Source organism: Protopterus annectens, chromosome 5.part0 (genome assembly GCF_019279795.1).
Source record: "Protopterus annectens isolate FY-2018-M chromosome 5.part0, PAN1.0, whole genome shotgun sequence".
Lineage (NCBI taxonomy): Eukaryota > Metazoa > Chordata > Ceratodontiformes > Protopteridae > Protopterus > Protopterus annectens.
Window position 1 is genome coordinate 1799721200 of NC_056735.1, and position 25409 is coordinate 1799746608.

Consider the following 25409-nt stretch of genomic DNA (forward strand, 5'->3'; position numbering starts at 1 on the left):
GCATACAATAAAGCTGCTTGAACAAGAACCATGATGCTCACTTGTTTTATCCTGACCTGGCAAGTGACAGTATGTATGTTAAAAGAGTTTTTTCTGTACACGATAAAGTAGGTCTAATTCTAGACCTATTCCTGGGTCTTTCCAAACAGTCAAGCACTTCTGCACAGGAATTTTGAATTTGTTTAAGGATTCATGGAATCTGTGACTCTTGTGATTCCTCTAGACATATTCTACATAAAATAAATCTTAATATTTTTTTCAGTAGTACCTAAAATCTGTATTGTGTCAACATTAAGACCCCATGACCTTTCAAACTATTTTTTTTTAGGATTTGTAAAAATTGAATTGCTTTGGTGGAGAGATCACTTTATTTGAATCCAGGTTTCCCATTCTACCATCCAGTGTCACTAACAGAGGCCTCAGATTTTGCTTTGGAGAAGTCTTGGGGGTATCTGTGCAGGGTCACTGGAACAAAATGACAGACCAAAAACACTTAAAAATCCAAAAGATGCTGGTAGGAATAAATGCACTCAACTTTCTCAATCTTTTGTGGCTCCCTGGACCTCTACAAGTTATCACAGATTACATCACTAGTGATGCAGTACATAAACAATTTGGTAGACTTCCAGATCTTACCCTCTGTAGAGATTAGCCATGATAGTCTGGGATATAGCAATTTTGCACAATCTCATTCTACAGACATTTTACTTTTAGTCAGAGCAAACCCTTTGTGGCAGAAACATTGAACAGGACCAGGACAGACCCTCACAAATGAAAACAGAATTCAAGGTCTTCCAGGATTTTATCTAGCTGTAGGGAACACACCTCTTTGCCTCCACCCACAATAAAAAAAACTGGCAAATATTTACACTAGGACTCATTGTGAGCAGCCTGGAAAGCACATGCTTTCTCATTTCTTAGACAAAAATGTTCTTGTATGGCTTTTGATCCTTTCCTTTGGATCCAGGGTCATTTTAAACATTCAAAAGGACTCTGTAAGATCTTTGTGATGACTCCTATCAGGTCCAGCAAAAGTGATGTCCCCTTCTTTTGGAAAAGGCAGTTGTCACAATCTTCCTTACTGACCTGACTTACTCGCGCAAGAAAGGTGTATGATACTCCCCAACTTGACTGCCTGGATGATAGAATCTTAAAAAGTCTTAGAATTTTTTTTTTCTGAGGACGTATAGCAGGTATAGGAAGATCTTGCTACTAGAAAATCACACACACACTTATGTATACGTACATATGTCTATATATATATATATATATATATATATATATATATATATATATATATATATATAGATATATATATATATATATATATATATATATATGTATATGTATATATATATTTATATATATATATATATATATATATATATATATATATATATATACACACACACACACACACACACACACACACACACACATATATATATATATATATATATATATATATATATATATATATATATATATATATATCTTAGTTTATGCAAATATTTTCTAGGTGCTGCCACATTAAGATCTAAGACCCTTTTAAGAATAGTGCTTCTCTGGTTCTAAAATATTTCTGTGTCTCTATCCTCTAGCCTTTCTTATTCCTCTTACAAGGGTCATTTTTAAGCTGTTTCAGCATGTCTGCTCATGGATCCTCCTCTTTCAATGTATTCTCATGTTAAGCTGTATTTGAAAGTTTTTACATTTCTATCCACCTATAAAACAGGAGAATCTTTTTTTACTCTTAATTTGGTTTGAGAGTCCTACATGTTGTTTCATTTACACCAGCTCTTTAGGGTAATTTGAGGTTCTCATCATGGAATGCAGTGTTATTGACTGCTCTCACCTATGTAAGAAGAGTGTCTGAGGTGCAAGCCTTAATGGTGGGTCAACCTTATCTAAAGGGTCTATATTAGAACATCGAAGTTTCAAACCTTTAAATGTTCTAATATCGACCCCTATTCAGCGAAAGCTGAAAACATTGAACATACGGAACAGCAAATTTTTTCCTAGGGAAAACATTTGCTGTTCCAAAACACATACACACAACACAAGTACACCAAACAAACAGCAATCCACACACATACACCTACAATCTTACACCTAACCCTACACTAAACTATACACACACCACTAACTATCCACTTACCTTAACCCAAACCCTAACCTTAAGGTCCGTCACTATCGCACACTCACCTCACCCGCGCCCTAACCCTAACTCACCTACCCTGCCCTAACCCTCACGTCCACACAATCGCGCACTTACCTGACACATGCCCTAACCCTAACTCACCTAACCCGCCCTAACCCTCACGTCCACGCAATCGCACACATACTTAACCTGCGCCCTAACCCTAACTCACCTAACCCGCCCTAACCCTCACGTCCACACAATAGCACACATACGTAACCCGCACCCTAACCCTAACTAACCTAACCCACACTCAATCGCACACTTACCTGAGCCCGACCTGTAACTTTCCACCACAGCGCTGAAAATACCAAAGCAACAGAAATGGACAACAGAATTCTTTATCTAGGAAAAAATGTGGTTTATTGTTGCTTCGATATTTTCAGCTTACGCTGAATAGCGGTCGATATTAGAACATTCAAAGTTTTGAAACTTCGATGTCCTAATATTGAACCTTATCTGAACAGGATTAACTTGAGAATAAATCCTTCATATATGCCTAAAATGGTATCCAAGTTTACTTTGATCCAAGCTATCCATCTCCTTATCTTCTTTCCATAACATGAAATGAAAGAGAATGGATTCTTCTTACTCTGTATGTAAACAGACAACTCAGATACTAACTTAAAAGAATTAAAACCTTCAGAAATTCTGACTGGTTATTCATTTTTTATGAAGGTAGGAAATAAGGGCAACCAGTGTAAAAAAATTTCCTAACTGTTGCATTTGCTATTTCCTTTTGTTTCCCCCACACAATAGGTCAGTTCCAGAGAGGGTCAAGGCGTACTATGCTAAGGCTTTGCTTCTTTATTGCATCTTTCGAAACGGGTAGACTCTGGGATCTCCATCCTCTGCATGCACTTTTACAAAACTTTACAAACTCGACTAATCTTCCAGGTAAAGAGCAGGCTTTGCTAGGACCATTCTCCAGGGGATCCTGGACTCTCATCATTCCTCCTAAATCATATAGCTATGGTAATCTACCCATATAGCTAAGGCTACTGCAGCAGAAGCAATCAATATGGTGAATATAGTACAGCTGTGTAAGTAAACTTACCATGACAGTAGATGTTTGAATGATCTGTGCTGCAGTAGCTGCTCCCTCCCTCCATTCTCCTTATTTTTTGTGTGAGATTTGTTATCAGGGTAAGGACATTGATTTTACCTACTTGGTATTGACCTCTTTCAGGGCTCTGGCCTCCCTGGTTCAGTTGGCAAGAAAGCTTTGAAGGGCTTGGTGCACAGAGCACTAATTTTCTTCAGACCTGCTTGAGCTGTCAATGGTCTGGACACATGGAATGTGCCCCTAAGCTTTGGAAGCTGGTTGGCTGTTTTATCCTAGGCCGGATATAACCCATATAGCTAAAGCTACCACAACAGTGATCATTTGGACATCTACTGTTATTGCAAGCTTACTCACACAACTGCACTTTCTGTGTATGTCCCTCTTCATTTCATACTCCAAGGTTAAATCTACCATTATTGCAGTTGTACTTTGACTACCAACTTTAGCATTCTACTTAGCTCAGTTTGTGGGTTTATTATATATTAGAAGGCATAATAAGAGGTGATATAGTATAACACTTCTCCATGTTAACTTAAAGATTGTGTGCAATGATTTCATTTCTTGGTTTTCTTGTGGTAAAGACAATGAATAAAACAGAAGTTTGAATTTCTGGCATATATCTAATCACAGGGAAGGCCTTACCAAAAGTGTGCCATCAATTCTCCTCTTTCTTTTAGAAAGAGTATGCTTTCCAATACTGTCACAATATCAGCCATACCAAGGTTTTCCTTCTACAGAAGCTTGAAAAGCCATGAATTTCAGAAACATTTTATTTAATTTGCAATTGGACTGCGGTTGTGCATTAGTGATAAAACAGAAGGCTTCTTCCATTCTTATCTGGGCTTCACATATGCAGCAAGATTCAATAAACTCTGTGAAGGCTTTGTGCAAACCCTACATAGAGTTAATGTGACCAGCAGTGTTAATTACATATTTGTGCTGTGCAACATATTTAAACACAAATAAATGCAGTTTCAAGGCAGGCAAAAGTGTTGGCTGCCAGGAAACTGTGTAGTGCCACATGGATAGTGAACCTGTTTCCCTTACAGCAATTTAAGCTAGCAAGATTGCATGGAAAGCAACAGTGATTACTAGGGTTTATCATATATTTATTTATTTATTTATTTATTGACATTTGATGACCAGGAAATTCCACTGGGTCAGAAACCCATTTTCAGTGAAGGCCCAGGGAGAAAGGCTCTACAATGAGTAAAACAACATCATCAGATTACAGAAGATTGGTAGTTATACAATTTTAGAAAGAAAGACATTAAACTATGTAACAAAAAAAAAAAAATATATATATATATATATATATATATATATATATATATATATATATATAAAACAATTATCACATCATAACAAACTTTTTTATAAATACTGTAGCACCTTCTGCTTAACATAGAGGTAAAGATAAAGACATTTTGTAGAAAAAAATTATATTTAATTCAATTTAAGTACTAAAAACTGAGATATACTAGTATCCACTTTCTATATATATATACATATATATATATATATATATATATATATATATATATATATATATATATATATACACACATATATATATATATATATATATATATATATATATATATATATATATATATCTATATATACATGGATTTGGTCGTATGGCCAATTGTTGAACACAACATGTTCGACTGCAGAACGCCAGTTCGGCATAAATGCGAATGCAATTATTTCGAAAAGTCAAACATCACCCCCTTTTTGACCCATGGTAGTGCTTGTTTAGGTGGTAGAGCAGTCGGAAATGTCGAATTCTGAATTTTATATGACATTCCGACTGTTCAACATCTAAATCTTTGACATATAAGTTCAAATAACACCCTGTTCGACTATTGGTTGTACGACCAATTGCATGTAAACTAATATATATATATATATATATATATATATATATATATATTTTTTTTTTGTTTTTTTGTTTTTTGTGACTTTCAGCTTGTCCCGGGTAGGGGTCACCACAGCAGAACTCCGGTCCGCCAATGATTGGTAGTTGATTTTTACATGTTGAGTTACCAGCCCTGACACACAACCTTCAACGAAGGTATGTCCATTCACGCATATCTCCACGCAGAAGACGCTCTAGCCGAGAATCGAACCGGACAGCATCTTACTGTGAGGTGACGCTACATATATATATATATATATATATATATATATATATATATATATATATATATATATATGTGTATTTTTTTTCCCTCACCAGGGAATGAGTTAGGGAGAAATAATAGGTGGATTGGTTGTTAGTGATTGGTTATAACTTTGGATAGAGGAGTAATAAGGAGATTATGTAATTATTATGCAATTATTATATAGTAATGTATATGTTTGAAATACAGTACAAGACAGTGCATACAGTGCAGAGTAGTCTGAAAACCCATTCAAGCCTTTCTGTACAAAAGTTGGGTAAATGATCTGTAAGGATACATGAACTGCTATTTAAAATAAACAGTCAGGGGAAGTGTTTGTATTGCATAGGGACACACAGATGAATTGTAGGAATGAACACAGGGAAAGAGGACAAGTCAAATATTGTAATGTACAGCAGATGAGGGCATCTAAATGGAAGACAGTTGTAGCAGGAACACTAATCACATATCAACATGGTATAGTACGGACTTCACAGTAAAAATGTATATTATGTGACTGTCAGACAAGGTGACATAACAATGGATAAGATATGTCTGTGAGATAAGCATCCTGATAAGAACAATGGAGAGTACATCTATCAGGGATGTGATATACAATTGGAGATGGTGCATATTGTGAAGCTGTGCAAACTGGTATGTCTGAATATGAGTGTAATATCAGCAGAGGTCTCCAAAAAGTAGGATACAGTTCAGGCCCATGAACAACAGTAAAAGAAGCACACACAGTCATGGACAATATCAGAATAATACCACCAGTAATACCATGTCTCTGACACAAGATATGTGATTGTGAGTGATCCTAAATGGTTCTGCATGAACACACTTGTACAACTATTATGACATGTCAGCTTTCTATGAGGGTAATCATGCACACTGTTCAGACACTGTAACATCTGTTGCAGGTGTTAGGGAGGACACCACTATACCTGTATGTGGCATTATGATAAATCCAGGCTAGTGGACTAGTGTATATGGCATATATATGGCACAATACACATGGTCATGAATCTAACCCATTCTGTCAGTAGTGTCCAATAGATATGTATGTACTGTGTGCATCACCAGAACAGGTATCACACATGCATCTGGTGTAACACCATGATGGCTGCTCTGTACCATCAGACAGTAATGTTTATGCAACAAAAAGAATTCCTAGGTATGGTCAATAAGATGTGTGACAGCTCACTATGGCAAAGGTGTTACACTTCAGTTATGCATCACTGGAAGATGTGTAGGGAGGTACATGAAGAAGGGTGCATTGTACTCAGTTATTGATGTGATGAAGGCTGTGAAATGTGGAGGTATTCTGGCCTTTAATGTGGATGTCCTGCACATACTTAGTAGTTGTGTTACATACAAGGGAGTACTCACCACTGTGCCAAAATGCTGGTGGATGTTCCACATACATCACCATGGACACATGCCACGTACCGATTGGTCTACTTATAAGGGGTGATGTCTACATAATCCTTGGTTTGTGCATTTGTTTTCATAATGTGCAAATCCCCCCATGTTTTTGTTTCATCTCATGTGTTGTCATGGCTATGGCAGTAATCTTTGGTGTGTGTTGATACTGTCTGTATTATACTAATATCACAGTTGGAGACAAGGATTGCACACAATCTGTAGTCCCCCAGACACCTGTTTGGACACAGGATGCATATGTCATTCTTGATGTCTTTGACTTAAATAATGGACAGGAAAGTGCCTGATGTATGGCCCTGACTACTGAACCAGAGATATATTTAGATGCCATGTATGTGATCCAGTGGTCAACCAACTTGGTGATACAGATGTTTATGGCCACATCTGACAGTGTTGAGTGAATACCTCAGTGTGGATTTGTGTCAAATGCCTTGGCCTGGTCATGTTCTACAGGATAATAGCATTTTCATCGTGCATGCCCTTGTTGACCTATGTTAGGACATGTAACAGATGTAAAAGACATGGATTTAGCATTAAAAACTTACACATGTCTGTCACACACAGCTGGGATATTACTAGTGTTCATATAGAAAAGGTCCATCATTTCTCACCTAGAAAACAAACACAGGCCCTACAAACCATGCAACAATGTATGTGGATAGACTGAAAGCCCTGTCACTGTAATCTATATCGTATAAGATAGGGTGACTTGTGCCTGGCCCGCAGGCCAGTCTATGACCCTGCCCTGATGGGAATATAGCACATCTGCAACAAGCTATAGCTGATGACATCAGCAGTATCTGGTGAGGATGAAATGCTTATAGCAGTGTTCTACATACTGGTGTAAAATGCTCTCTCTAATGTCAAGCAAGGGCACAAACACACACACACACACACACACACACACACACACACACACACACACACACACACACACACACACACACACACATACCAGCTGACTACATTGAGAGCAGAACCCCTTCCTAAGTACACCAACTAGAGAGCTATGTATTTAAGACATGCACCACATCTGAAGTCTGACTTGGAGAGTTTGGTAATGGTAATGGTTTGATATGTATTTTAATAGAATGTTTTATGATATTTATAACAGAAGGTTTTTAAACTGAAGTGTGTTGCACTTTAAACATCTCTAATTAATGATTATTTAGATAATGAGTGATGTCATCATTGTTAAAGAGTATATAAGGGGGGACATTGTTAATAGACATAGATTCTGATTAAATCCCTGGGCATAGGGAAGAAAGCACTCAATCTTTTAAATTGTATGAGACTGTTTCAATAAAGAAGTCTGTGAGGGAATTCAAGTCGTGGCAGTGTTTTCTTACTGTAGACTGACTTGGAGAATGTCAGACAACAATTTATAGCTGATGATATCAGCTGTATCTGGTGAGGAGAAAATGCTAATAGCAGTGTCCCACATGCTGGTGTAGAGTGCACTCTCCAATGTAAAGTAAGTGCACAAACACACACACACACACACACACACACACACACACACACACACACACACACACACACACACACACACACACACACACACATGCCTCCCAGCTGACTGTAGTGAGAACAGAACCCCTACCTATCTAAGTACACAGACTGGAGAATGCAGTACTTTATGCAAGCTGCACTGCACAAGTCTGACTTTTACAAGACTGCAAGGCAACTTATAGTGGATGACATCAGCAGTGGGTGCTGGAGTGAAGTTGTTGGAAGGCCAGCATGAAATGGATATGCAGGTATGTGCTAGTGTCAAAAAATTGGCAATCCATGGGATTGGAGTGGTAACTGCAGGATGCACACTTATGCTCTTCTGACTAGATAGATACACGCCTCTTAGCTGACTGCAGTGAGAAGAGAACCTCTCGCTATCTAGGTACATAGGTTAAAACTAGGCTAACTGCCCTTGTGAGCCATTTCAAGCCTAGCCAATTACCCCATGTGAGAATCAAACCCTATACCTTGCGTCTGTAAGGTAAACACCTTAACCATTATGCCATCCTCCCATACCTAAGTTCACAAACTGGAGGAAACAGTAATTTTCACAAGTGCCATGGCACAAGTCTGACTTTTAGAAGCCTGCATGACAACTCATGGTGGATAACATCAGCAGTGGATGCTGGAGAGAAGATGTTGGGAGGTCTGCAATAAATGGATGTGTAGGCATGTTTAACTGCCAAGATATTTCAGGTTTTGCATGTGATGGTGGTTGTGTTCCAATGTGCAGGCATACTTTAAGATACAGCTTTGCAAACTACTTGCAAACAGGTATCTACATTTTTATTTTATTTTATTTTTTTATTTTACATTTGTTGACCGGGCTAGTCCAGCTGGATATATGTCCATTTTCAGTGGAGGCCCGAGGAGAAAAGCTCCAGAAATTACAACAACATAAAAGGTCAAGACAAAGACAATAACAGTGTAATTTGGTACATAAGAAGTTTTAACAATTATAGTACAAGCCTAAGATTATATATTTTATATTTCAGTAGGAAAAAGAAAAAAAAATATCTAAGAATAGATGAATAAGAATAATACATTTGTATTAGAAATGTTGTACAAATCTTTATAACATATTACAAAATTAGATACACCTAGTAATTTATGATAAGAGATACTAAGGTCTCACAAAAACCTAAGAAAGAAAAACACTAGAGATCAATAGATAGAGTATAGAAGAACAGCAAACAAGGATGTATTTCTAGTGTTATTTAACATATAGGTTGTGATACTATATGAAGGCGTTTGATCATTCCACAGTATATACTTATTTACATGAGAAAAAATCCTAAGGAAGGTTAAGCTCACTAAAAATTAGTGAGACAACACAAGATCATGATCATGGAAGGCTAGGAATTGTGGGAGTCTAGTTAATAGTTAGGTACTTAGTCTGGGCTAACACAGGGGCATAGCCAGTGTGATTTGAGGTAGGATTTAAGCTTGCTTTTAAATAAGCTGACAGAGGATATTGAGGTTAGCTGGCTTGGGAGGATGTTCCAGGCTTTACCTACTGTATTGGAGAACAAGGTGTCACCAGCTAAGTTGTTGGATTTTGATATTTGTACAAGTAGGTTATTAGCTGAGCGTAAGGTCTTGAGGTTATTGTAGGGGATGACTAGGGATGTAAGTATGGGTGCATTTTGAGGTAAATACAGGATCTTATGGGCTACTATTAATTGATTGAAAAGTATTAAATTTGGCAGCTCTAACCATCCTAACTGATTCAGATTGATACAGTGATGAGTTCTATAGGAGGACCCAGCTGCAAATCTGGCAATATTGTTGTAGGAGGATGTAAGTTTACTCAGATTACTTCTACATATTTTGGTATAGATAGGGGAGGCATAGAGCAAGGTAGAGATGAGGTGGGTATGAGCAATAGTAACCCTGGCTGGAGGTGTAAGAAAGGGTTTTATTCTATAGAGGGAACCTAGTTTCTTGTTTACTATTTATGGTGTTATTAATGTGAGGTTCAAAGGACAAGTTGTTATCTATTAGTACCCCGAGTAGTTTGGTGGTTGGTTCAGGAGATATTATAGTTCCATCATTTGAAGTAATAGTAAAGTTAAGTGGGGAGGTTCTGCGGGTGGGGGTAAATAGTAGCATTTTTGTTTTTTTGGGGTTAAGGATAAGACGTCTTTGTAGGAGCCAGTTTTCAACTGTACTAAAGGTCATTTGGGTTAGTGACTGAAGTTCTGATTGAGAAGCAGCAGCGCATATGAGTGTGACATCATCAGCGTATTGGATACAGTCAGCTTGAGGAATTACAGAATGAAGGTCATTTGTAAAGATGGAGAAGAGTAATGGGCCTAATATAGATCCTTGTGGGACCCCTAGAGTGACTGGGACGTGGGAAGATAAAGTATTTTCCCATAGTATAGCCTGTTGCCTGTTATGTAGGTATGATTGGAACCACTGTATAGTATGGTTGTCCAATGACAGGTTTTTGAGTGTGTCTATAAGGAGATGGTGATTCACCATGTCAAATGCTTTGGACAGGTCAATAAAAACAGCTGAGGATAGAGTATCAATATTACGATTACTGTTAATATGGTTAGTGAAGGATAAGAGAGCAGAGGTGGTGCTATGAAATGGTCTAAAGCCATGTTGACAGGGTGCTAATAAATTGTGATCAGTAGGTAGGTTAACAGTTGTATGTGTATACATTTCTCCATTATTTTTGCCAAAGGAGATAGAATAGCTATGGGCCTATAATTGGACAACTCTTTGGAGTTACAGCCCTTATGCAGGGAATTATGTGAGAGACTTTCCAGATTAGGGGAATAGATCCTTCAGAAATAGTTCTGTTAATGAGGATGGATATGGGGTAGGCTATGACTTTAGCAGCTTGTTGCAGGTATTCTGCAGGTAATTTATCAGCAGAGAGAGTAGTGGGTTTAAGTTTCTGTATGAGGTTACAGATAAGTGAAGTGGGCACTGGCTGAAAATGAAATTGATTAGAATTATTGGTAAAGGTTGTGGCAGAGCCTGGGGTGCTAGGGGATAGCTGGTTGGCTAGGGATTGTATGGTTTCAGTGAAAAAAGTATTAAATGAGTCAGCTATTTGGATGGGATTGTTGTGATCAGAGCCAGAGGGAGAGGGAGTACTTGAGCATCCAGGGTGTAGGAGGTTATTGATACCTCGCCAGAATTGTTGGGGATTATTTTGGTTGTTTTTTTGTAGTTGGTAGTAGTAGTTTCTTTTATCGGCTAATATGGCTTTTTTTGTTTCATTTCTTAGCTGTCTGAATTGCAGGTGATCTGAGGAGCTTTTGTTGGCCATTTGGCCCATTGTTTATTTCTTTGGAGGATTTTTGTTTGGTCATTTTGGTGAGCCATGGTGCCGGTTTGGTTCTAATTCTAACTTTGCGTAATGGGGCATGGCTGTCTAAAATGGTTAGAAATTTAGAGTTAAAGTATTTCACGGCATTATCTATTGGGAGGTATTTCAGGGTGACCAGTCACAGGTGACTAGTTCAGCTTGAAAGTGAGCAGGGTTAAAATTTTTGGTAGTGCGAATAGTTCTACAGATGGTAGAGTTTAGGATGACAGTTTTTGTTCTGATTAAATAGGTAAGCAAGTGATCACTTATGTCCTCAGGGAGGGTGCCTGTTTTATAGTTTAGTTGGGGGTATTAGTGAGTATCCAGTCAAGGGTACTAGTTTTGTTGTTAGTTTTATTGGTGCGGGTTGGGGATGTTATAGTTTGGGTAAAACCATATAAGTTGATATGAGTAGAAGGCTGCTCAGATATACAGGAGTCTCAGCTAATCTTACAATCTCCAAGTATAATGGTTTCTTGGGGTAGTTACTTGAGAGCCAGCTGAGGATAGCCTCTAATGTGTTGATGTTATTGCCTGGGGGAAGATAGACACATGATAGATATATGGCTTTGCTTTTGTTAAGCTGAATCTTAGTTAGAAGAATTTCTGCATTGTTGCAAAGTGGAGGTTTGGAGGCTAACAAGGTAACTTGTAATCCATTCTTATAAAGTATGGCTACGCCGCCTCCTTTTTTAGTGTTACGGTCTCGTCTTATGATATTATAGCCAGGGGGTAGAACTGCACTGTCTTGTATTGATGGATTAAGCCATGTTTCAGACAGACAGAGGATGTCAAAGGAATAAACATCAATTAGGGCATGCAGGTGAGCTATTTTGTTATTGATGCTACGAATATTAAGATGAGCTATCAGGAGAGAGTTGAGGGGCTTGGTAAGTGTCTGTCTGATTGAATTTGTTGGTGTATTAGGCGGTGTAGCTGTGATAGTGGTAGGACCTGGGTTAGGGTGTATATCACCATCTAACAGGGAGTGGACATGAACTTTTAGGATGAGTTGTAGAAGTTTAAAAATTAGGTTCTTATTTTTTCTAGCTACTGGGTTACATTGAGAGATGTGATGGAGTCTATGAAATATGGCTGCTGAGTACTTAGCTGAGCTGGGGAGGTTGCTAACACTATGAGTGCAGCTGGGGGTAAGGACAGAGGTGTGTGTGATGTGGGTATGCAGTCCTAGGAATCTATGGTGTTCGTAGAGAGTAAGTAGATAGGGAATGATAAGTATAATTAAGAGTAGTAATAAAGGCAAGGGTTTGTAAATCTGAATGTGTATTGCCATTCTAAAGACTATATGGTATATCACACAATGTTTCTTATTAACTTATGTAGTGTAGTTGATATATTTGTGAACACGAGAGAACAGGGTTGCAGTGCATAGGGGCAGGTGACACATGGCTGCAGTGTAAATATGTGAGATATTCTTAGATAGGGCCTTCATTTTTTGTTTCCCTTATCCTGTTTCATGGCATGAAGACTAAATGGAAACTACACAAAAGTAATACATGCTATTATTTAATTTGCATAGTGCAAAGGTGAGCGGGTTTGTGGGATGGCTAGCAAAATGTTTGCATATGCGAGATACACATTTCTTGAACTTTCCCTGTTTGCATGCAGTTAAGCAGTGTGCAAACGTGAGGCTCATTGCTAAAATTCTGAAAGTTAGTATTGAGTGTATGAAACACACCTGCTGTCTCTGCGGCAGCAGGTGAAAATACATTGCGACATTACATCCCAGATGATAGAGGGTTCAAATCCAGGTGTATGTAATACTTTTAAATAAGTATTGATTGTGCAATTCTACCTTTGCTGTATGTTACTATGTGTTGACGTAGCACAGCGTGTTTAAGTGGCATTGCAAGGAGGTTGCTTAGCGGCACTGCATGACTAACAGCAAAAAGTGCAAAAACGTATCCTTTCTGACCTTTACACTGTCTGCAGGTGTTCTGTCTGCTTCTTGTTTATGCCACTAGTCCAGGCTTGTGCACTGCTAAGCATCACACAAACAAGATAAGCACAGCTAAACAAAACATTCATTGTGTTTCTCCGTGTATTTCCCCATTTCCCTTGTTTGGGCTAAGCTGTGCACCATTCAAACACCGGCATTTAACAAAAAAAAAAAAAAAGGAAAATTTGTTAAAAATGAAGACAAGAAATCTATGAAATAAACACTACAAAATATCTGTTGGTACACATGGAATAGTTTTACACGGGTCTGGATTTGAACTCTCACTCCAATGAACCTTAAAAACACAGTAAGGGTCTTATCCCTCTTTGCCACATAAAATGCTTTGCAGCAGAAAACTGAAATCATTATGCATACAACCAACTGCAACATCATCCACAGTACTAACCAAACATATGACAGTTGTTTTTACATGTACTAATTTCAGATGTAGAGCATTGAGTGATCGCACAACCATTTATGACTACTGCTTGCAAAAATGCAGCTCTGTCTTATCTCTCTGTGTTTGTTGCTCATTATTGTCTTATCTGAGCAGTAATCTGAGACATGAAATTTGTAATGCATTCTGTATCCTTGTCCTTAAAATGTATAACAATATTAAATGCCAATAATATGCAGTTGTCAAGAAATGAAGGGGAGGTTGGATGTTATTGACAGAAACTGTAAAATGTGTACTGCTTACTTACATTTGAAACCTTGATACAATTACTTCTACCCTTTGTAAGTCAAACCTGGCTGACACACACACACTGGAGGTTGGGCAGTCTGAATTACTGTTGTGCTTTCCTTCTTCCTACCAGTAATCATTCACAGTTGCAATCCATTATAAACAAACACTGAGGGAGTGCCTGCACTATGTTTACATCTGATGCACAGAGCCAATGGCATTCAGCAAGTCTAATGACACCTCATTTGCATCTTCACTGTGATCACAGCCCTGAATCTACACCATAAAAAGGGAACTGTGCAGCTAGGGAACCTGTAGGTGAGGAGACTTGTTTATGTGGATAACACAGAAGAGGATATTACTTTGGGATAGATCTGCACAGAAGACTACTGCTTACATTTTTCAGCTATATACTGCCTATGCTGAAATGTCATTAAGAACAAATCTGCTTTTATATATATATATATATATATATATATATATATATATATATATATATATATATATATATATATCTTAGAAATGCTACCTTTATTTGTATGCATTTCTTAGAAGTGTACTGATGACATGGGCATGTTTGTCAGGACATTTCACTTTCTCAGATGCACAGCCATATTAACTGTTATCAAAAGTGCTAATGTTACAAATGTTTTCCTCTGTACACTCTTCTATTATTATTTCTGTGAAATGTAAATATCCTATATTGTCAACGACACAGGGGTGTTAGCCTTCCAGGATGGACCATACACACCTCTATGGAAGTGCTGGTTACAGGTAGACATGACTGGCAATAGCTTAAAATGGTATATTCTGTGTTAAATCTGTACACATGTTTCAGGGACAGTATATTTGATTGGACTTTTAGCACTTCATTGACGGCTTGTTAGTAAACTGTATCATTTGCCTGTTCTTTTGGGGGTGGGGAAGCAAAGCTGCATTTCTGTTTTTGCATAAACAAGATTTTTGCTATTTTTTTTTTTTTTTTTGCTGTCCTTTTTTGGATGCAGCCTTGCTTTGTGTGTGATTGTAATATGTTAAAACCACACCATTCCTTTTTTATATTTGAATATCTTGACTGTTTTATGGTTCTCCAGTAGGCAATAGTGAAATGCTACCTTTAATGCATTATATCGAAACACAACTTTTAGTTATGTGATACTTATGTCTATTATCCTTCTGTTGTGTTTTAGGTCACCTAGGACTATGGCACCCAGGCATCCCAATCCCTGAAATCCCCCATTCAGTGACCCTGAAAATGAGGTAATAAGCTTTCAGGCAACATGGCACCTTTCTGTTTGAGAGGGGATGTGGAAATATGTCAGACAGAATGCAAATTTGGCAGCTGATAGTTGCTGTTGTGAATGCAGTAAGCAGCCACAGCAGGATATATGATCAGGTGTGCCATAGGGCTACTGACATGATTTCATCTGCATGGAGAAGAACAGTTGCAGTGGCCCATTGACAGATGGGTACCAGGAAGGGGGGCTGCTATAGTGCCACCACTAACAGCAAATGAAGAGTTCTTGTCCACTGTAAGGAATCCAGACAGCTCCAAGGAATGTGCACAACAGCATGTCCTTGACATTGGTGCTACTATTTCAGGGAGAAGAAGTATGTCCCAGGAGGAGCTTCCAGGTAGGCTTTTCTGTTTCATTTGTTAAATACTTCTTGTGTAGTAAAATATTGACAGCAATACTTAAGTTCTGTTTAACATTAAATTCATTTGGGGGTAGTTGTAGACTGATATGGTTAACAACACATTCTAACTGATTACACATGGGATTAGGGCAGACTTGTCATTCAAATTCTTGTTAAAAGTATCTTTAATGGACATATAAAGAGCAAAAAGTTTTAACAACTGTGCTACTGTTAATTATGATGATGGTGTTATTGCCTTTTGCTTAAACATCTTCCAGGACCATCATCCATGGGAAGCATAGCATCATCTGCAAATGGTAAGCAAAATATTTGTTTGTTAGTAGTGATGAGCAGTTCAAAGAAATATTTATTTTATCCATATCTGTGATGTGGGTGTCATGACTGTTGTGGGTATTGCTGCTCTGTCTGTAGTAGTGGTACCACTGTTAGTTTGTTAGCATACATTTGACTATAGTAGTGTAGCTATTAATTTCTTTCCTGACAGTGGAAGTGTAGGACTCTTTCCACCTGATATCAGAGTATTGGCAGACTCTGATGATGATGGTGGGCAAACAGAGGCAAAGTCAGGGGGGTGCAGAGGTTGAATCTGACATTGAGGTTGACATTCAACCATCCCCTGTAATTCCATCGGGCACAACTAGTAGGTCTATGCCAACCCATTCCAGTGAGCCCTCAGATATTGGACAGGTGGATGGTGAGACACTCGATCGGATAAATGTGGTTACTGTGACTTCAGTGCCTGTTACCTCTGGCTGTAGCCAAAGTGTGGGTGAGGTGTCATGCAGGAGGGTTGTTAGGGATGCTCAGGGGAGGCCTGCTGTCCATCCTTCACCTGATCCAGGTGTGTCTTCCATTGCCACTCGACGTATGTTTAGGACTGTCATGGATGTGCAGGCATGTTCCTATAGGTCCTCCAGAGAAATGCTTAGGGTTGTAGATGTAGCATCGGCTGACATGCATGACTGCCTCCACCATATTGCCGATTTAATGGATTGGATGAATGACATGTTGGAATGGGCAGTGTCTGTGACAGAACATCTACTGGGCAGGGGATGGCATCCGCTTGGGCATAGGTCAGCCACATCATCTGCTGTCAGCCGACATGGCCATGCCTGATCACACTCCCATAGTAGCACTACTTCCACTGCTCTGTCAGTGGTTTAGGTGTTCACACCCAGATGTGGCAGGCCATGGGGTTGTGGTTCTGGGCACCCTCATTAGGGGAGCTCATGCAGCAGACAGTTACATGCTTTAGCCATGAAGCTTAAAGCTCATTTTGTCTCACTGGCCATTTGTTACTTTATCAGAATGTTTGCCTGCTTCTCTTTCTTAATCCCACACACTCACTGAGCTTTTGTGCCAGGCTAGGCTTCCTGCCCCCCACCCCCCAACACACAACACCCTGTGCAGTGCAAGTGATGATAACTGTGTTAGATCCCTGTTTTCTATCTTTTGGATTCAAGGATGCATAACATTTGCATCTGATACTCAGGGTGCATAGGTGACTTAGTGCTTAGTATATCTGCGCCTGTGATGTTGTTTTGCTAATTGTACTTTTGACATATTTTGGTCTTAGAAAGTTAGACAGTTGATAGGATCAAGCATTTTTTTGCATCAGTAGTTTAATAATCTTCTGAGGGTTGTGAAGTCTGAAACTGTGAAATGAGTCTCATTCCTTTGTAACTTCTCTCTTTAATGATTTTCCACTACAAAGGTATGATGCCAAACTGAGGACCTTTGGTTGCCATCAGTACTTTTCAGAGGTATGATTATGTGAATCTTTGATGCCTGAGGCCTACTACTTGATAGAGTGATGTAGTCACATAAGTCCCTGCTGTCACATTTTAAAGTACTTTCTGTACAAATCACCCACCTTTTACTTGCTTACATTACCAAGTAACAATATGCAAGGATATGACATTCATTCATGTTATTATACAATATACTCCAGGTTCAACACTTACCTTATAAATCCAATAGTTTTAGTTCAGGACTGACTCTGTCTGATGCTAGCAGTAGACAGCCATTACATGGGTAGGTAAAGGTTGTATGTCTTGCCTGGCATCAGTATTATTATATGTGTATGCATAGGATGAAGGTTTTAGCCCATTAGGTGGTGAGTGGGTATGCTATGTGTTGCCTCAGTCAATGCGAAGGCATATATTGAGCACATCTACATCTGCCTACACCCACAGCAGCTGCTGGCTCCCCCTCTGTTGCCTCACCTGCATCTTGCTATGGTGACCTTGCCATTGGTGGTGGGATGTGTGCCCCTTTCCTTTCTTGATCCTGTTGAAGCTGCTTTCTCAGGATGATGTTGCGTAGGATGGCACAAATGGTGAATATTTCAGTACATGTATGGGGATTGTACTGCAGGGCTCCCCCAGCTACATCTAGGTACCAGAACTGTGACTTCATCAGTCCAAACACATGGTCTGTGAAATCTCTGATTTGGTTGTGTATTCTTTAGTGTGTGTGTGTGTGTTTGTGTGCATTTCTGATGGGTGTCATCAGCCATGATTCCAGTGCATAACCTACATCTTCCAGTAAATGACCCTGTGGGATATCACCCCTAGTAAACTCTGATACAGTTGGGAGGTGTGCCATATATGTGAGTCATGGTAACTGCCTGAGTTGCCTGCACACACATTCAAGATAATTCCCTTGGTATTACACACAACATGGCAGTTAATAGAGTGGAATCCCTTTCTATTTATGTAGAGCCTTCCCTGTTCTCCTTGTGGTGCCTTAATTTCTATATGTGTATAATCTATGGCAACCAGTACTTCAGGGTAGTGTGCTACAGGGTAGAACTCCTGCATATTTTTGGCCCTGTCCTCAGGAGTATGGGGAAAATATATGTGGTAACTGGTATGTTCGAGCATAGCAGTCAGGAACTGATGGAGGATCCTGGATGCTGATATCTGTGACACCCCCAACATGTCTCCTGTTTATCTCTGAAAGGTTCCTGTAGCTAAAAGCCTAATTGCCACACATACCTTTGTCTCCACTGATATGGGTTCCCCTCAGTTTGCCCTGGGTCTGAGTTGATGAGGTTGCAGAGTTCTTGTAGTGTGTCTGTACCCAGCCTGTAGCGTTCTACAATTTCCCCCTTGTTCAGACTGTGATAAGTTAAATGGGGTCTGAAAACTCTTCTTCTTGGCCATGATCTGTTAGAAGCAGCATCAGCATAGACTTCAGCCTGTCGAACATACAACAGCTCCTAACATTCTTTCAGTGTAGACTCCTTTCTTTGGCTGTATTCCAATAGATTTTGGAATTTGCAGGGAAAACCAGCACTGAGTCTACATGGTGCTTTATAGCTTGTTGAATAGCTCCTCCATCTTGGATTGGTTGATTAGCATACAATTCAGCTGCTTATGCTGTAATTAGCATGCCACAGTGTTTACTGTGGTTGTGTGGCTCTACATGGCTTACTGAATAGAAAACAGTGTGCTACCATGTGCACATTGTGGTGCAATGTACACAGTCTTAACAGACCATGTATGGTTTATTGAATCTGCCTGATGATCTGTAAACAGTATAGTTGAAGATAAACAATATCATACATTTATAGGTTAAAGTTCTCTGTGGTGTCAAAGGAAGTAAACTAATTACTCTTAAGATAACTTTTTAAGGTTTTAGGTACAGATCTTCACAACCTTGAAACTTTTTTTCTGAGCATGTGAAGCACACTATACTGTTACTCTATTCCATTGACCAGAGACCAGAATAAGCTACAATGTCTGTTCTTAATATTTGCTCATTACTATCAATCATTTCTTATTTCCACGTCAGTTGGAGTGAATTTCTGTCATACTACAGAGTTTTCAGACACATAGAACCACCAGCAAATCTTTCGAAGCATTATATACCCTAATTCCCAGTTGTATGTTGCTAATATTATAAATGGGGTTAGAGGTCTGTTGGTAAAAAGATTGGTTTGCTAAGTGGATTTCTGCATCTGCTGACAAAGGATATTTGAATGAAGCTGAAAGCTAGCCAAAAGTGTAACCCAGACACCAAAAGCCTTAAAAATATTTATAAAATGTGGTTATAAATCTTTTTGCTCCAATACATTTCAATATTTGCAAATACTTTCTGCAATTCTGAAAACTGTGCAGCAGTCATTACCACTGCTATATCTCCTCCATTTTTTAAAATAAGAATTTGATCTAGAAAATCTTTTCTTGAAAGTCTGAGGAATCCATGCTGTCTTCCTCTCAAAAGATATGAGTCAGCACATATACAAAAGGCATTGCTGCAAGTTTAGTTCAAACTCAATACATGTCTGCTGTAATGCAGTCTTTACTGTTTTGAGTAGCTTCCACTGTGACAAGACAATATGATTCAATTCATTACAACTACCTTATTGAGCTCTTGTGAAGCTCCATGTGACAAACCAGCTCAATTTAGCTTGTTGCATTATCTATAGTTCTGACCTAGCTGCCTGTTCCATAAAATGTGTTACTACCTTTAAATCAAGCTCAGTACTGGCTCCATTTTTTACAGCCTTCATAAATGACATGGTTAATTACTGTGAAAATATAAAACGAGTCCAGTACCCCTTAACTGCACAGTTTTTCTTGTAGTTGTTAGTTCCTATATTAAATTCTGTTCTCCAATCCAGCTTTCTTTCATTGTTATGAATCATTCAGATATGTTGGGCAACCTATTATATACTTAAAAAGCAATGCTTTTATCAATCAAATAAAACAAAACAAAACAAAACAAAAAAACAAGCAATTGATACTATTAGCACCAAAATCCAAGGAAAAAGGTCTAGAACTTCCATATCATCAAAAGCAGGCCTTACTAGTGAACACCTGGATACCTTACCTATTCAAGAAGTACATTTGACAACAGCTACTTTGTATCATAAGAAACCAGCTTTGGTTTGACAATCAAATAGGCAATGGAGTGATAAAAATAATCAACATTTAAGTAGAATCTATAGAAATAAAATGCTCTCAAATTAAGCTTTACTCTCTACTGTAAGAGTGCTTGCTTCCCTGTCTCTGTTAATCAGTTAATATTTTAATTAACTTACAGTCCATTATTATATACAAGATAGAATAGGTTTACAGTAGGATACTGAGATTCACTGCAGGACAATCCCTCACTACATTGCTCTTACAATCCCTCACTACATTGCTCTTTGCAGCCTAACTGTAGTTTACCCAGCAGCTGCCCTTTATTCTGCTAAAAACTGCATATAGGCTTCTGTATTCATCAAAGTGTCCAGCTAGCCTATACTTTTGTGTGAGAGGAAGTGAGACCTGATGGAGTGCTAATATATAAACCTGAAAGGAATAACAAGTACTGGGATACATGATATGTATTATTTGGTAAATTTTGTAATGCGTTTCTTTGTACCCTAAAACTCATCTCTGAATAAAAAATAACATTTCTCTAAAAATATTTGCAGACAGAGTGGAACTGTCTTTATGATGGTACCTGTTAGCCAAGTAATATGCACAACAATGTTCTTGTCTAGCTTACAGCAATTTAGATTTTCATCCTTGTGAGCAACCCTGATATTATTTCACTTTTTTCCTTTCATTTCTGATATCTTGCCAACTGTTCACAATTTGTTCATGGTTTTGAAGTTATTATATGTCGGGTTTTTAGTAATCTTATGTGCTTGTATTAGTTTATATTATACATGTATTTTTTTCTGTCATGCAAGTGAACTAACTCGAATTTTGACTTCACTAAATGATTTCTATGTATAATATGTGCAATGCTGTTCTTACCTGCAATTGCCTGTATGAATTCATATACAGTTAATGTTTGCTGCTCATTGTGTATGATTATACCAAGTCTTGAAGGTTTTCTACCCAGGATTTGCTGTAACTGGGGCTACAATGATGGGCATTTTCAGTCAAAAAATGCAGTACGTAAGCAAGTGAATAAGCAGTAAATTATTTTAAGTTATTTCATGTTCTTCTTTTATGACTCTTAGTTTGCCACTGATAGTGAACCCCATTCCCATGGCTTCACAAACACAGTCTTACTAATATAATACAACTTTCCTGCATTCTAGAGAAAGAGTTACTCAAACAAATCCTGAAGTGTACCATATTGATTAATTCTTCATTATTATCATATTAAGGACTAGCCGCGTGCGTGTGTGTGTGCGTGTGTGTGTGTGTGTGTGTGTGTGTGTGTGTGTGTGTGTGTGTGTGTGTGTGTGTGTGTATGTGTGTGTGTGTGTGTATGCCCATGACTTTTTATTTTTTAATTTTTGATGAGTGCATTCAGGGCAATAAAGACTTAAAAAGTAAAAAGTGGACATCCAGATGCCATGTAGCTGAAACACTGTGATATCATTAAGGGGACATTTGTATATATTCTATGGGCCTTCTACTACAGGTGGTTTAAGGCTGTTTCAAAACACAGAAGAGAAGCGTGTACCTCAGTTATACAGCAATTACTCTCAACCTTGCTATGTAACCCTATGCCCTGAGTCAGAAGGAAAACTGTAAATTTGTTTACTTATTTATTTATATTTTAACTGGGTGGATGGGCTGGCCAAGTCACCCTTTTCAGCCATTACTCATGTTCACAAGAGCAACATTGAAATTGCAGAATGAATAATAGCAAGAGAAAATATTATAGATGAAGTAATTAACAACCTAGAAATATAAGCTATATCCTCAGTTATTAATGCAATGGATTTGTGGTTAAATTCTGAATATTCAGCCAGTTGGAAAAATATGAAATTTATTTTGGTTAAATAAAGTAAGGATATAACTTTGCATCATATACAAGTCTTAAATAACACTATGAAAAGTTTGTTAAATATTTATTTAAAACACTAATAATCCAACAAATTCTATTTAGATAACATGTTAAAAATAAATATTTATTTAGAAACACCTGGAATCCAACAGATTTTGTTTAAATAAATAACACATTAAAACATGTAGAGATTTTATATATAAATACGCTGAGATAAAAATGTGGGGGGTTGCATTACTCTGTATTGCATTAACATCAAAATGTTTAGGTAAACTGAATTTTTAGAAGCATCAAGTTTAAAAAATGCAAATTTGATCTTTTGGAAACAAATGTTAAGAGAAAGACTAAATAATTTACTTAATACAGACTCTGAATTGGATATAGACAAATGGTTTATATTCCTATCCTCAAAAGCCAGTTTAATGCCATATATAATTAGAAAATAATACCCAGCTATTGTTGATTTTCTAAACAATTTTGAAATAGATTGTGAAACAGGCAGATCATATTTGCCCAAATATATAAAATAATTAGGAACAATCAATGCTGCATTAAAGATAACTGTATGGATTATACTCACTAAATGGGCTGCTAAACTTTAACTACAAAAGATAAAAAATGATTTACCATCCTCAAAAAAGGATCATATCTGTATTTTAGAGGTTATTCTCATTTGCACCCAACATAGATTTTAAATTATTTAGAAAACAAAAGGAGATTGCTGGAAGTGTAAATCCTTCTTTAATCAAAGTAGAAAGGCAGCACATGTTTTATGATTATAAAGTTCTACAGTCTCTTTGGGAAAAAAATCAGCCTTTCTTGAAAACACTTTGGTCTGAAACATTTATGTTAACTAGAATTTTGGTGTTGTTTATTGCTTCAATTCCATTATGTGTAGCCAAGTCTCATATCCTGCTTCTCTGGAGCTTATTAATAATAGTCAAGGAAATTACTACAAATAGTTGGAAAAAATTAGATTAGTCCTTTATTTGCAGAATTTATAAAGAATGTCATGGTTATGAGTCAATTGGTGAGTCGCTGGCAATTTGGACATGGTCTTCACTAAAGCTGCTACATGGCCACCAGCAGGGGTTGGTGTCACACAGTCATTTTTCTCATTTTGACTTTCTACGGGAGGAGTTGGAGTTGAAACAGTACTTTCCGTGCCAGTGATTTGTGCCAGGATGCAAAAAGACCTGGACTGTGTATTTCCTGTTCTTGGATGCCAGTCTTCAGTGTCCACCATCAGTCGTTACTTAGTAGCACCACTAAAAGGTGGAGCATGTGAGATGTCTATATTGGTATCCAGAATATGTCTTCTCATAGTATCATTCCATTGTTTGCTGTCACCTTGGTTCTCCTTGAGCTCTTTTCCCTGCACCTCTACTGCCTCCACAACGTTGCTGCTTGAGTACAGATTGGCAGACATACCATACGTTGCTGGCTGCCATGGAACATTAAATGAGGGATTTACTGCAGGTTTAGCAACACCTGCTGCTGGTGAATATCCTCCATTATTAGGTCTGGTGCTAAAAGGTGGTGAGGGTGCAATGGGTTGTTGAGGCACAGGATGAGGAGGAGAAGTAGCAGATGCAGACGTTGGTTGTGTTGGGGATGCACAAGATGAGGTAACTGCTGTGGCTGTAAAAGCTGATGATGGTGAAGGAACTGAAGTGACTTTTGGGGAACTTGCAGCTCATAAAGGCCTAGCTGTCTTATTATATTCCAAGTTGGCTGTAGAATTAGAGACTTTGGGTACAGCTGGTGCAGTGGATATTACAGTCACAGGTTTTTCTACTTCTTTAGGCTCTTCCTTTTGTGCAGGAACAGAAACAAAGGTATTGAATGTGAGAACCCTTTGAAGGCTCATTTTCACAGATTCAGTACAGGCTTTTATCTTGTTCTGTGCCTCCAGGTAAGTCATTCCCTCTGTACTCACCCCCATGGATGGATAGAATGATATCATCCAACTGAAATACCACCCTGAGCTGCTTTCCCACCATCTGTCAGCCTGGAGATTGCCCAAGGCATGCTGAAGTCTTTGCTATCCTGTAGACTGAAACCCCAAGGAGCTGATTCAACCAGAGATACACTGTAATTTCTCATGTTGTCTGCTTTCTGATGTATGTTCTAAATCCTACAAAACAGCAAATCTATATAGTATTGAGAAAGGGAGGTGTCTGTCTCATAAATAGCACTTGCTTGGGGAGTCACGTAGTCTTAAAGGCTCAACCCGCTGGGTGATCTTCCTGAACAGTGAATGGTGGTGTTTAGTTGTTGTCCCCGTGATCAGTTTAATAGTAGTGCTGATAAAACTCAGGGGTCTATTGGAGTGACTGGTAGCTTTTCTGAGTGCAATAAATATAGTGATACCTGACTAGATCTAGCTTTACATTTCCAAGCCAGTGAAAAATGCATATGAGAGGAGACTTCATAATATTGTAATCGCAGCCCTTCTAATGCAGTTTCTGTTTTTATGTTAATTTTATCCTGAATCTTCTGCTTAATGGCCGCCAGGCAGCAGTATCAACCAAAGCCCCCCTTGATGCTTGGCCCAAGATTGTCTCCCTATATTCTTCTTGCAGATTTCTCAAGTCCTGATGCAAGGTTTTCCATAATCCTCTAGACCAAGTTCTCAGCT

At 38.2% G+C, this 25409-nt stretch overlaps 1 pseudogene; it reads right to left on the reverse strand.

Moving 5' to 3' along the window:
- Positions 1-24874, reverse strand: part of LOC122802419 — a 107238-nt pseudogene extending 82364 nt beyond the window's left edge.
- Positions 24875-25409: the final 535 nt, after the last annotated feature.